Below are 14,210 nucleotides of genomic sequence, written 5' to 3'. Positions count from 1 at the left end.
TAAAGTCATTTTTTATTGGATTTGAACACTATTTATTTAGCCTACATTTATTAATTGAATGGATTATTTCATACTCAACATTTTTTACGTTTTGTCTTCACTTCCCACATGGATGTTTTTACTGAATTCATCGCAAAGCATTCTGGGATTGCACACTCCATCAGGAATACATGCTATGCTGGCCTTATCTGGCGCAAAAAGGTACCTTAGAAGGCAGCTAAAGTCATGCATAATCATGCCTCCAGCTTTCGTGTTGAGAGTGCACCTATGATGCATTAAAAGGCAGCTCATCAGGTTCAGATTCACATGTACTATTAACACAGGGCTAGGAACTTGTTCTTTCCATCCAGGAAAATTGGTGATCTCATGTGTGCTGTCCTTCTGGCAGAGCAATGTAACCTTTATTTGCCTCCCCTTAGTCCTGATTGTCCTTCAGTCGTAGGTTAATGTAAGTTCCAGACAGTATATCCACAGCATTACAAGCAGGCAGAGGTGGGTAGAGTAGCCAAAATCTTTACTCAAGTAAAAGTACAAGTAACTAGAGAAATTGTTACTCAAGTAAAAGTAAAAGTCACTATTTTAAAAATTACTTGAGTAAAAGTAAAAAAGTATGCAATTAAAAAACTACTCAAGTAGCTAGTTACTTAGTTACTTTGTATCTGATTATATAGGCCTACTACATAAAATTAATATTAACGGCAATGTTTTAATATTACATTTTAACCAATATTTTTAATTATCATAAGCGGATATCTTTGCAATATACTAGAGAGACTAAAGAGTAGACAAACACAGAAGAGACAAGCATTTCTGTAAATTTCATCTAGTCCTGATGTCAATGTAGTTTACACAACTTATTTAGAATAATAGACCATGTCAAACTAAAGCATGAACTAAACTCAGAGCATTTCCTAAGATGATCTAGAACATCTGCAGTGCTCTCTTAAATGAAATACACATTTTTGACAAAACCTCATGTTTTCTCGTGTTGTGTCACGTGTGTGTTGTGAAGCGCTCTTACTTGTAAACAAACAGTAAACAGTGAACCACACACCCATCAACAAGTTTTCTTCCTTCTGTTCTTCAAATGTATATTTCTGCAAGCCCACGTCTCTGTGTCTGACAGGTAACGCGCATGTTGCTGTGTCTGACGAACAGGTTGCGCGGGTGCGCGCATATGGCGGGCATTTATCATTGCTGGCAAACAATATGACACATTTGCAGTTTTGATTGTATAGATATAGATTAATATCCACTTCATCCAACGCTCTTTGTGTTCTGCGTGTTCTTAAGTTTCGCGCTACGAGGAGTGAGTAATCCTGCTTCAGATGATTCAGATCGTGCTGCGAACTGAACAAATCATTTGAACTGATTCATTAGCCTATTCAAATGGTTTTGCCCATTGTTCAATTAAAGCTGTCAAAGGAATCGACTCAAAAGAATCGATCACTCGGGAATGCCCGTAAAAAGAGACGACAACCTTGAAATAAACAACGCGTTTTAAAAAGCATATTTTAAAATGAAGGAACGAAGGAACGTCACGCAATGTAAGTTATGTAACGAAGTAAAAGTACAGATTTTCTATGAGAAATTTACTCAAGTAAGAGTAAAAGTACACACTTTTAATTTTACTTAAAAAGTACATATTTTCCAAAATGTTACTCAAGTAAATGTAACGAAGTAAATGTAGCGCGTTACTACCCACCTCTGCAAGCAGGAGAGACTCGTGGCTGAATTCTCTATTAAATTTACCCTTCCTGTTAATTTTTCTGTTGCCGGTGAGATTAGAAGACATGAAACGTCACATTATCTGTAATCAGTTTAATGTTTCAGCAGCTACTGTACTGTAGATACAACCTTTTTCCAGGAGGGCATGTCAACCACTGAGTCCAAATGATACATGCAGTGGCCCCCTACTCGCACTTGCCCCTTAAAATATACTCATGTTACTTCAAACTTGTATTTCTTCTGCAGAAAGATGAAATTTTGAATGTTCGTTACCAAACAACATTAGCCCCCATTGACTTCAGATGTATGGGCACAAAACCACTGAGACATTTCTCAAACTATGAAATTATGAAGGTGAATAAATGGTGACAGAATATTTTTTTGGGGTAAACTATCCCTTGACATCCAAATACTGTGCTTTAAAGTGCAAGTTTATTTTTGTGAAATGATATTCTTTAAAAGTGTGTTTGTCTCATTTATTGGTTTGACAGCTATGCATTGTGCATTGCAGATAGGCAAGTGTCCAGTACTTTTTGGGTCTGGCCTTTGGTTTGACCTTTAAAACCAGAGCCACTCAGATGTTCTCCTCTGTCCTGATTTGGGACCCATCAGAGCTGGAACATATCTGACAGCATGAGTTTTAATCCCACCGTTGCAATCTGCCAGAAAATGCCTCATCCAATCACGGCTTTGTCCTCCCTGGTGGTCTTGGAATAAAAATGAGTGACAGCATGCCTGGAGCATGTGATACTCACATCGAGGCAGGGGAATATTTACCAGTCCAATGGACATCTTGTTGTGTCTCGACTTTTTGTACACGCACCTTCAGGTTCCTCATTACAGTTTTGCATTTTTCCCTTAGCTGGCAGATATATCAATCTATCTAGTTAGCCAGTGTTAATGAGGTGGGTGCCCTGGATAAATATATAAATATAGAAAATATGTGCGTTTGACTGGTAAGGTGCCTCATTACTGTAGTTTTATTTGTTATGACACACAAAATGTGTAAAGCCTGTCAGAAATATTCTTATTTCGGAGATACGCATGACAGCACTGCACTTTTAAGACTTGATCTGTGTCATGACTGTGTCATGGGATTGTTGTGTCTCTGTGTGTGTTCATTATTATTTTGGTCAGGCTTACCTTTAAAACTAGAAAAACTTTTGAATCTCTCCGCCCATATGAAACTCTGTTGTTATTTTTTATGTATTTTTATATGCTTTCTGCGTAGCAAAAGATTTGTTTTAATTTAGACATTTTTTGTAATTATATAAAATCTAATACAGTATATTTGTATACATTACTCTAATATAAGAGTAACAGTTTACCCAACATTAACGTTCTTTTACCCTTATTGAGACATGCAAAACATTAACATAATGTAAATGAGGCGAATAAGAAAGCTTAACTGGTTATGGTGCGTTCCAAAAATGCAATAGATTTCATGTAAAAAAGTGAACTATAGTACATGGAATAGTTCAGTCTAGTTACACTTTAAGAACCACTGGAATGGCATCTGCAAAAGTCTTGCAAAGTTCTTTTAGTTTTGTAGCCGGTGGGGTGTGATCTGACATGTGCAGCGCGTAATTCATCCAGCATACCGCTCGATGTACCCGGCACAACAGGCTCCTTGCGCACCTACATTCCCAAGAGTCCTGTGGAGACAGTGGAAAATTTCACAGGGACTTTCTAGCAGTGTTGGATGTAACTAGTTACTAAGTAATTAGTTACTGTAATTTATTTTCTTATCCCTTGAAAAAGTAAAGTAAGGGATTACTCTTATTTTTTCTGTAATTTCATTACAGTTACCTCTTATGTAATTGAACTACATACTGTGTAATATATTCAATAGTGGAAATGACATCAAAATTATAAGTCTAACTTTAAAATGTATGCTTTAATGTATCCTTCTCACGTTTGTATACTTTGGTCTGTTAATAAGAATAATGTATGTAGTTATTTATTATTTAATTGAATGAATTAAATACGCCTTTTCATGTCTATCCTTGAATCACTTAAATAATCAAGGTTGATGTAGGATATAGAAAGTAATTAGTAATAAGTAATTAAATACTTTTTGGAGACAGTCATTTGTACAGTAATCTAATTATGCTATTGAATATGTAATTAGTAACTAGTAATTAATTACTTTTTCAGAGTAATTTACCCAACACTGCTTTCTAGAGACATGCGGAGAAACACCAAATGCTGTGCTTTAGTTACCACCAAGCTTTGATTTCGATTTTTTGTGTTGTTTTGTATGAATAGCATGTTGTAATGGTGAAACGACCACACTTCCAGCTGTACAGCAATACTGTTTCCTGTTTCATTCAAAACCGGCATTGTTCCTATTGTGGAATCACAATATTAATCCAATTGCCATGCAGATGAGCTGTTCTGTAACACTGAGATCAGTACAAAGCCCCGATCGTGTCTTTTTTGTTAGCGTTTTAAAGATGTGTCAAGTCACACTAAGAACTGCAATAAATCTTATTAAACTTGAACTCCACCATCCTCCTGTCTGCAAAGTTTAGCCTAGGATGGCGCTATAGTCACGTAATACATTATGAATGCATTGATTCATTCATTTGGCAGCAGGGTTGTGTGCCGTTCAGAATTAAATTGTGACATACACACACTGTATGTTACATTCTTGACCATTTGTTGATTTGAGAAAATGCTTCTTCATGTAATTTCAATTCAAGGCTCTGTGCGACACGGACAATTTAATTCAAATAAATTCGCAGATGTTTTCATCCAGTGCAGTTTCAACAAAGTTTACATTTTATCAGAAAGTTTTCTATAAATCACACATACAGTACTACATGACCTCTACATTGCTGACATCAACCTCTACAAGTTAAGCTATAAAAACACACCAGTTTAAACAGTCTGCGTTGGCTCCCGTGATGTGTAGTCCGGTCATCATTCAGAAGATAAAAACAAGTCAATAGCAAATATTAATACTGATTATACTGGCAAATACTGGTTGTTTACAAAAGCCTTCTTGCCCACGGTAAGGCCGTGTGTTTTGCAGGGCTTTGTACAGTATACTGTGCACACAAGACGAGATTGACTGCTGGACTCTATTCACATGGAGAACATACAAAGAATATTGGATGTAAGACCTGTTTAGAACCATGTGGTTGTGTTCACACAGCAGCAGAATACTGTTGTCACTCCTGACTGGAGATGTAAATATGGATTTGTTTATATATACTTAATAAAGAGCGTAACAGCCATGTTACGTTACCTGAAATCTTCAAGAGACACGACAGAATTTTGTGAGTGAGGTTTTCTGCTGAAGTGCAGTCAACAGCTAGCTAGCTCTCTCACGTCATTGACATACGTTTGACATAAGTGCGCCGGTTATTCTTTTGCCGTCAATCGCTAATGTTAGGGCTGTCAGCCTCTCTCAGGTTATGACAAATGGTAGCAAATAAGAGTATTGTGTGGTCCTAGAGCAACATGAAACTTCTGTTAAGGGCTTGGGTGAAAGAAGAAAAAATGACAGCAGTGTATGCCTTAAAATTGCAAACATTTTCTGAAAAAATGTGATTTGGGTGCATTTTATCTTCTCAAAGTACTTCATTTTATTTTATTTTAGTATTTAGTATTAATATTTACAGTTTTATTATTTGTTAGTACTTCTTCTTTTCAGTGTTCTTATAAAGGTCCCCCTGTCGAAAGAAACAGCATATGCTGGGTTAGGTATTTTTTGATGCTGGTTTGACCATCTTAAACCAGCTAAGGACCTGCAGATGACCAATTTAAACCAGCATATGACCATCTTAAACCAGCACAAACCATCAAACCAGCATCAAAACATACCAAACCAACAGGGCCAATATCAACAGGGCCAGTGTATGAAATTGCTCAACCTGATTTTGCCAAGTGGTTGATGTCCTCAGGGCAACATATTTTGTTGACCTAAGGACATCGTTTTTATAAATAAAACCTAAATCCACACCAAACCCCAATGGGATTACCCCTAAAACCAGAGGGAAACAATAAGTGAAAAACAATGGTCTAGAAGCACCTAATCCTGGTTGGAAGATTAAATTTAAAATAAACTGTAAACTTATTTCTGATATCTGATATATCGGAGGCAGTGTGTAAATGTGATTGACATAACGTGAGGTCCTATTTATTTTTTAACGTGCAGAAATTTCGGACGCAAATTTCGGACTCAATGTGCCTTAAAGATTAATACAAATTCTTAGCTGTCTGTACAGGCTACATACAGTATATTCAAAACATCAATTTATATTTAAAACGAGATATATTTTAGAATACGTCATTACGTTTAATATTTATACCCTGTAAATACCCTTGTAACATTATAGAAAACATAAAGACATTACCCAGAGAAAAAATGTTTTGCTCATTGGTTGCTTTTTCTTAGCTCAGGAGAAATAGTTGTGATTCTCCTATGTTTCCCGATTAAGTGTCAGCAGTTTATCAGATATTTCTCCTAAAATTCCTTAGGGGAAACAAAAATAGACGCAATTGAGAAATGTCTAAGAGAGTCAAAACTGAGATTGTGGTGAGAGAAGCTTGGGAAATCTCTTTATTGTCTAATTTAGGTATCAAGATTGTCTTCCCATGTTTCTCCTAAATTCCATTAGGAGAAATAAGAGTAGACACAACTGAGACATGAGAAATATCTGAGACTTAGTTGAGATTCTTATTTATCTCTCATTTAAGTATCAACAGTGTCTCAGATGTTTCTCCTAAAACTCCTTAGGATAAATAAAAGTAGACACAAGTGAGACATGAGAAAGTCATGAAAAGAAGAAAAACTGGAGAACTTTTTATTGTTGTGTTTTTTTATGATAATGATGATGATGTTGATGATATTGTTTTTCACTTTCATTGGACATAGGATGTTATAGGATGAGAGACGGGAAGGGAAGAGGAAAGTACCTTTAGCCGGGATTCGAACTCATGCCGTCTGAGGTGCTGCTGTGCTTCGATGTTGATGTGCTGCCCACAAGGCTATGTTTCTGACAAGGATTTATCTTAGTTCAGGATACTAAGGTCTGGTTATTCTCTTACATGTCTCAAGTGTGAGATGTCACTGAGATCTCTTATGAAACTTTAGAGGAGATACAAGTGGGGCAAAAAAGTATTTAGTCAGCCACCAATTGTGCAAGTTCTCCCAGTTAAAAAGATGAGAAAGGCCTGTAATTTTCATCATAGGTACACTTCAACTATGAGAGACAGAATGAGAAAACAAATCCAGAAAATCACATTGTCTGATTTTGAAAGAATTTATTTGCAAGTTATGGTGGAAAATAAGTATTTGGTCAATAACAAAAGTTCATCTCAATACTTTGTTATATACCCTTTGTTGGCAATGACAGAGGTCAAATGTTTTCTGTAAGTCGCAACAAGGTTTTTACACACTGTTGCTGGTAGTTTGGCCCATTCCTCCATGCAGATCTCCTCTAGAGCAGTGTTTTGGGGCTGTCGCTGGGTAACACGGATTTTCAACTCCCTCCAAAGATTTTCTATGGGGTTGAGATCTGGAGACTGGCTAGGCCACTCCAGGACCTTGAAATGCTTCTTATGAAGCCACTCCTTCGTTGCCCGGGCGGTGTGTTTGGGATCATTGTCATGCTGAAAGACCAAGCCACGTTTCATCTTCAATGCCCTTGCTGATGGAAGGAGGTTTTTACTCAAAATCTCACGATACATGGCCACATACAGGTAACGAGTGGAGGACAGAGGAGCCTCTTAAAGAAGAAGTTACAGGTCTGTGAGAGCCAGAAATCTTGCTTTTTTGTAGGTGACCAAATACTTATTTTCCACCATAATTTGCAAATAAATTCTTTAAAAATCAGACAATGTGATTTTCTGGATTTTTTTCTCATTCTGTCTCTCATAGTTGAAGTGTACCTATGATGAAAATTACAGGCCTCTCTCATCTTTTTAACTGGGAGAACTTGCACAATTGGTGGCTGACTAAATACTTTTTTGCCCCACTGTAAATGTGAGAACGTTAGAGTCTCTAGCTAAGGGGAATAATCTGAGCACAGTGTGAGATGTTATTGAGATCTCTTATGAAACTTTAGAGGAGACAATTGTGAGAATGTCAGAGTCTCTAGCTAAGGGGAATAATCTGAGCACAGTGTGAGATGTTATTGAGATCTCTTATGAAACTTTAGAGGAGACAAATGTGAAAATGTTAGAGTCTCTAGATAAGGGGAATAATCTGAGCACAGTGTGAGATGTTATTGAGATCTCTTATGAAACTTTAGAGGAGACAAATGTGAAAATGTTAGAGTCTCTAGCTAAAGGGAATAATCTGAGCACAGTGTGAGAGATCTCAATAACATCTCACACTGTGCTCAGATTATTCCCCTTAGCTAGAGACTCTGACATTCTCACAATTGTCTCCTCTAAAGTTTCATAAGAGATCTCAATAACATCTCACACTGTGCTCAGATTATTCCCCTTAGCTAGAGACTCTAACGTTCTCACATTTACAGTGGGGCAAAAAAGTATTTAGTCAGCCACCAATTGTGCAAGTTCTCCCAGTTAAAAAGATGAGAGAGGCCTGTAATTTTCATCATAGGTACACTTCAACTATGAGAGACAGAATGAGAAAAAAATCCAGAAAATCACATTGTCTGATTTTTAAAGAATTTATTTGCAAATTATGGTGGAAAATAAGTATTTGGTCACCTACAAAAAAGCAAGATTTCTGGCTCTCACAGACCTGTAACTTCTTCTTTAAGAGGCTCCTCTGTCCTCCACTCGTTACCTGTATGTGGCCATGTATCGTGAGATTTTGAGTAAAAACCTCCTTCCATCAGCAAGGGCATTGAAGATGAAACGTGGCTTGGTCTTTCAGCATGACAATGATCCCAAACACACCACCCGGGCAACGAAGGAGTGGCTTCATAAGAAGCATTTCAAGGTCCTGGAGTGGCCTAGCCAGTCTCCAGATCTCAACCCCATAGAAAATCTTTGGAGGGAGTTGAAAATCCGTGTTACCCAGCGACAGCCCCAAAACACTGCTCTAGAGGAGATCTGCATGGAGGAATGGGCCAAACTACCAGCAACAGTGTGTAAAAACCTTGTAGCGACTTACAGAAAACATTTGACCTCTGTCATTGCCAACAAAGGGTATATAACAAAGTATTGAGATGAACTTTTGTTATTGACCAAATACTTATTTTCCACCATAACTTGCAAATAAATTCTTTCAAAATCAGACAATGTGATTTTCTGGATTTGTTTTCTCATTCTGTCTCTCATAGTTGAAGTGTACCTATGATGAAAATTACAGGCCTTTCTCATCTTTTTAACTGGGAGAACTTGCACAATTGGTGGCTGACTAAATACTTTTTTGCCCCACTTGTATCTCCTCTAAAGTTTCATAAGAGATCTCAGTGACATCTCACACTTGAGACATGTAAGAGAATAACCAGACCTTAGTATCCTGAACTAAGATAAATCCTTGTCAGAAACATAGCCTTGTGGGCAGCACATCAACATCGAAGCACAGCAGCACCTCAGACGGCATGAGTTCGAATCCCGGCTAAAGGTACTTTCCTCTTCCCTTCCCGTCTCTCATCCTATAACATCCTATGTCCAATGAAAGTGAAAAACAATATCATCAACATCATCATCATTATCATAAAAAAACACAACAATAAAAAGTTCTCCAGTTTTTCTTCTTTTCATGACTTTCTCATGTCTCACTTGTGTCTACTTTTATTTATCCTAAGGAGTTTTAGGAGAAACATCTGAGACACTGTTGATACTTAAATGAGAGATAAATAAGAATCTCAACTAAGTCTCAGATATTTCTCATGTCTCAGTTGTGTCTACTCTTATTTCTCCTAATGGAATTTAGGAGAAACATGGGAAGACAATCTTGATACCTAAATTAGACAATAAAGAGATTTCCCAAGCTTCTCTCACCACAATCTCAGTTTTGACTCTCTTAGACATTTCTCAATTGCGTCTATTTTTGTTTCCCCTAAGGAATTTTAGGAGAAATATCTGATAAACTGCTGACACTTAATCGGGAAACATAGGAGAATCACAACTATTTCTCCTGAGCTAAGAAAAAGCAACCAATGAGCAAAACATTTTTTCTCTGGGTAATGTCTTTATGTTTTCTATAATGTTACAAGGGTATTTACAGGGTATAAATATTAAACGTAATGACGTATTCTAAAATANTCTTATGAAACTTTAGAGGATATAAATCTGAGAATGTAAGAGTCTTTATTGAAGGAGAATAATCTGAGCACAGTGTGAGATGTTATGGAGATCTCTTCTAAATTTCAGTGGAGACAAACATGAGAGAATGACATTTTTTTTGTCTCAGGAGAAACATGTGAGAAGCAGGAGACTTAACCTTATGTCTCAATTTGATGTTCATTTGATCTAATTTCTGTCCAGCAGAAAGATGTGAGATGAGAAGGAGATCTCTTGTTTGATTTTCCTTTCCTCTGGGTATTACTCCACTCCTGTGTCTAACTGTACTGTATATACAGTACATTCTGGAGAAGTCTATCAGATTGATAGGAATGTTGAAATGTTGCAGGTCTACATAAACATAACTTAGACAACATGTAAGTTATCTGTTCTTGTCCATTTTGTAGAACCCACAGCATTTGTTGAATTTCTTTGACTTTGACAGTAAATTCCTCTTCATGTCATTTCACTTCAAGGCCCTGCGCTGCACGGCCAATTCAATTCAAATTTCAGCTAATGAAAATGGCAGCTGCGTTCATCCAGTGTAATTTCTACAAATACATGAATTTTCTGTGAATCTCACGTACTGTATGACCTCTGCTTTGCTTGCGTCATTCTCTCTACAAGTTTAAGCAGTTAAAGCAGTCGCTTCTGTGCTGTGTAGTCTGGTCATTACTCAGAAGATAAAAGCAAATCTATAGCAAATACTGTTCGCTTACAAAAGCTTTCTTACCCAGGGTAAAAGAAAATGTGTTACATTGGGTTTATATGTTGCAATGTTGGAAGACTACATAAGCATGGATGCTTTTCCTGAAGCGCTGTGTTTCACGAGACCCTGGTAGTTATCTAAGGTCACGGTTCGATTAAGCCATTGAACGTCTGCTGCTTGTGAGTGTGTACGTCTACAGGTTGTGAAGCAGGAGCGCTCTATAAATAACCACAGCTCGGTGAAGCCCAGGGGATGGGGTGTCACTGTTGAAGTGAGCTGAATGAAGGTAGGGGGAAAGCCGGAGCCTCCATGTGGAACGGCAGCAGACGGCTTGCATTGTTTACACTCTGTAGGGATCCTCTGCCTTCCTAACCCCTATCGTTGTTGGTTGCACCCTTCAGAAACTCCCCTTGATCCGGTTTGCCTGCTTGACTGTGCTTCCTCGTGGTTGTGATCAAAATTGACAGATTAAAGAGCAGGTATGGTCCTCGCACAGGGAACGCTTGCATGATAAATAATGAATGAAATGTTTCTCACCAGAAATTACAACATAATATTTAGTTCATTGTTTTGGACATCTCCTCAGTTCGCCTGCCATTAAGTGTGGCATGAATGTAATTTAGCATCATTTTCTCAAATAATGTGTTTGATTCGATTTTTGGTGTCTCAGGCTCAACTTGAATCAGTTCGAAAGGTGAAACCTATCCTAGGATTCTTGCTGTGAGGCATGTTACGTTAAAGGACACTCTGAGAAGGCAGAGATGGTTCTCGCCCAGCCAGATCCTCTCCTTCTCTCCACATGGTAAACGGCCACTGTGGTGCTCCCATATCTTGGAGGTAACGCAAGGCACTGATTTTGTAAAATAAACTGAATGTCCGCATCCTCCATGCGCCATTTTTCTCAATAATGGATAATTTATCCATTCTCTTGTTATTAGGTTGTCTCTTAGGTTTTTCAAACAGAGAGACAAGACAAGACAACATCCATGATGGATGTTCTTCCGCATAGGAGTTCAGGCCTGTTTTAGTTAAATGTCAGTACTGTACATTTGTGTTTTAAATGTGCTGTCAATTTAACATATTAATTCAATTGTGGCCAGACTCATACGGGAATTCTGCAACAATATGCTGTCGTTTACATGCGATATATTTTTGGATCAATAGAATCACATACCTGTATATGGGTGTTGTGCTGACTGAGTGACATCAAATGAAAGAGAAGAGACATAAAGCCAACAACAGTAAAGTGGTTTTGAATACGATTCATTCTGTATCTATATCAAACATTTAATGTAAGAATTGCAGAATGCTTATTTATTTGTTTATGCCTAGTTTTTCCCATTATTCGATTTTGCACAGTGGCACCAAGGCACCTTTTGTTTCCCATCATGCTCTTGACGTTCTCATTACAGTCCTCTCCTCTTGTCATCATGACAAAGCGAGTGACAGTGTCTATTTTTCCCGAAAGGCCCATTCCGCGGTTCTATTTATCATAGAGAATGTCAGAACCTTTACTTTGCCTCTCCCACTCATCGTGTGCTTGCCAATTTTAGCATATGCTCACTGCTCATCTAATAATTTCATACGTGCTTCAATAAACACAAGCACCCTCTCATTTCATAATGCATGTAAACAGAAAAAGCCATTCACCTTGTGTCTCTTGGCAATTATAGATTTTGATTTTTCTTTTAGAGTTGGCTGGGAGAGGTTTCAATTACAAGAAACAAAAACATGTATATTCTACTTATTGTTCAGTTTTTTTTACGATTTAGTTCTGTAAGGCACTGTGATTTTTGAACCAGGATTTGGGTTATATGAAAGGGTAGAATGCAATTTTTCATACATCATTTAAAGCGTTGCGGTATTCCAGACAGGCCGTGAACCTGCTCACCGTCCATAACAATGGTGCAACAATTCGGAGTCTGGAGGAATTTGTATTCAGCTTCTGGCAGCACTTTTTTGTCTCCCCGTTTTTTCAAAGCGATGTCAGACAGAAGAGATCTTGTGTCTCGCCGTTTCAAGCATTTTTAAAAGCATTATTGGAGTCAACTACAATAGCAACCAGGACCAACCTGAGGGGAAAACACAACTCTCAAACACAGGTTTACTTTTAGCAAGTGACCTTTCAATGTCACCGCTTCCCTGTAATTCTGTAGCCAAATGCAACAGGGCCCTGAAGCAACCACATCCGCGTATACTTACAAGACAACCAGATGGCCGGAGTAATCTTCACATTCAAAGTAAAGTGGTAAAGTGTTCCTCAGATGGTTTTTAAGTGGTGTCACTTAAAAATGCTTGTGGTTGACTCGGCAGCAAAATGAGCACTTCACTGCCCGTTTTTGAGACCTGCGCTTGTGGCTCTTGCGGTCACTTGTTTGCCGTGACATTTGCTAAACGGCAAGCGTTGTTCACCCGAAGAGACATTTTTATTAAAATGCAAAAACCGTGCTGTAATTGCAGTGGTTAAACCATACATTAGTTTTTTCCATTGTCATTAATATTCATACTGCTTCATATTCAATATTGTAGTTGAATTTAATTATAAGAAAATGTCAGAACCAGAAAACTTTCTTAAATCACGACTATATTTTCTCTTCAAAGGCACGCTTGAAAAAAGTATTAGTCGTATTAGAAAAAACATAATAAAGCATATGGCAAGAGTTACCAAGCTAGGATTCGCCAGCAGACGTGTATTATGTAAATATTTTCCTATACTCTTGAATTGTTTAGCCTTTATATTCATTGTTCCCATAGTTCCTTTCTAAAAAGAATTTAAGCAATTATGAGTCACTGTGCTCACTATGAGCTGCAGGCATTTAAGTGCGAGTCTCCGGAGGGCTTACCGAGGCCATTCCGCACTTATCTGCGAGGGCAGCGTGAATTGTTTGTTCGACTTAACCCAACATAACATCGTCCTCGTGGCGTTGTTGTTTCCCACACAGAGGAAAACCAGTCGAGAATCTGTGCAGAACTGATTTGCAGCACCGGGGGACGCGAATAAGACGCAGCAGATAACATCTCAACCGTTTGTCGGAAGAAAGACACCTGTCCTGCCAACAATTCCACCACTTCTAAGCAGGCATTAACGGTTCCATTAAAATCTGTCACCATTCTTTCTCTGCGTTCTCTTTCTGCGCTCTGAAGAGAAATCACAGTCATTCAAATGCTAAGCGACTCCTCTCCCCTGTGGATATTAGCACAAAAAGAATGGCCCTCCATCATTTGCCAGGAAAGTCAGGGAGGAAAAAAATGCTAAATAAGTCAATGGGGCTTCAAATATCTCTCACCTCTGCAATATCGCTTCACATTTCATTACGTTTCCCGCGTCGCAGACCAACAAAATGCAGCAGAAACGTCAGTCATCATTAGACCGCCATCTTGTAGTGCACTAAATTAGCGAGTGTCTTGCTGATTTCATCGTGCTCGGCAGGTTCCTTACAGCTAATTTGAATTCATCTCTTCACAAGCCCTTAAATAACATAACAATAATATCTCTATAGAGATCAATGGGATCATTTTGAAGCGTGAGTGCTAACTTAGCCTGAGGACATTGAGC

The 14,210-nt window shown here is 38.1% G+C and overlaps 1 protein-coding gene across 4 annotated transcripts in view; it reads left to right on the top strand.

Annotated features, from left to right (window-relative positions):
* The window catches only part of igsf21a (immunoglobin superfamily, member 21a), a 175,287-nt gene that overhangs the window by 100,123 nt on the left and 60,954 nt on the right, over positions 1-14,210 (top strand). The window lies entirely within an intron of this gene.

This window comes from Triplophysa rosa, linkage group LG20 (genome assembly GCF_024868665.1).
Source record: "Triplophysa rosa linkage group LG20, Trosa_1v2, whole genome shotgun sequence".
Taxonomy (NCBI): Eukaryota; Metazoa; Chordata; class Actinopteri; order Cypriniformes; family Nemacheilidae; genus Triplophysa; species Triplophysa rosa.
This window is presented reverse-complemented; position numbering and strand designations above follow the sequence as displayed.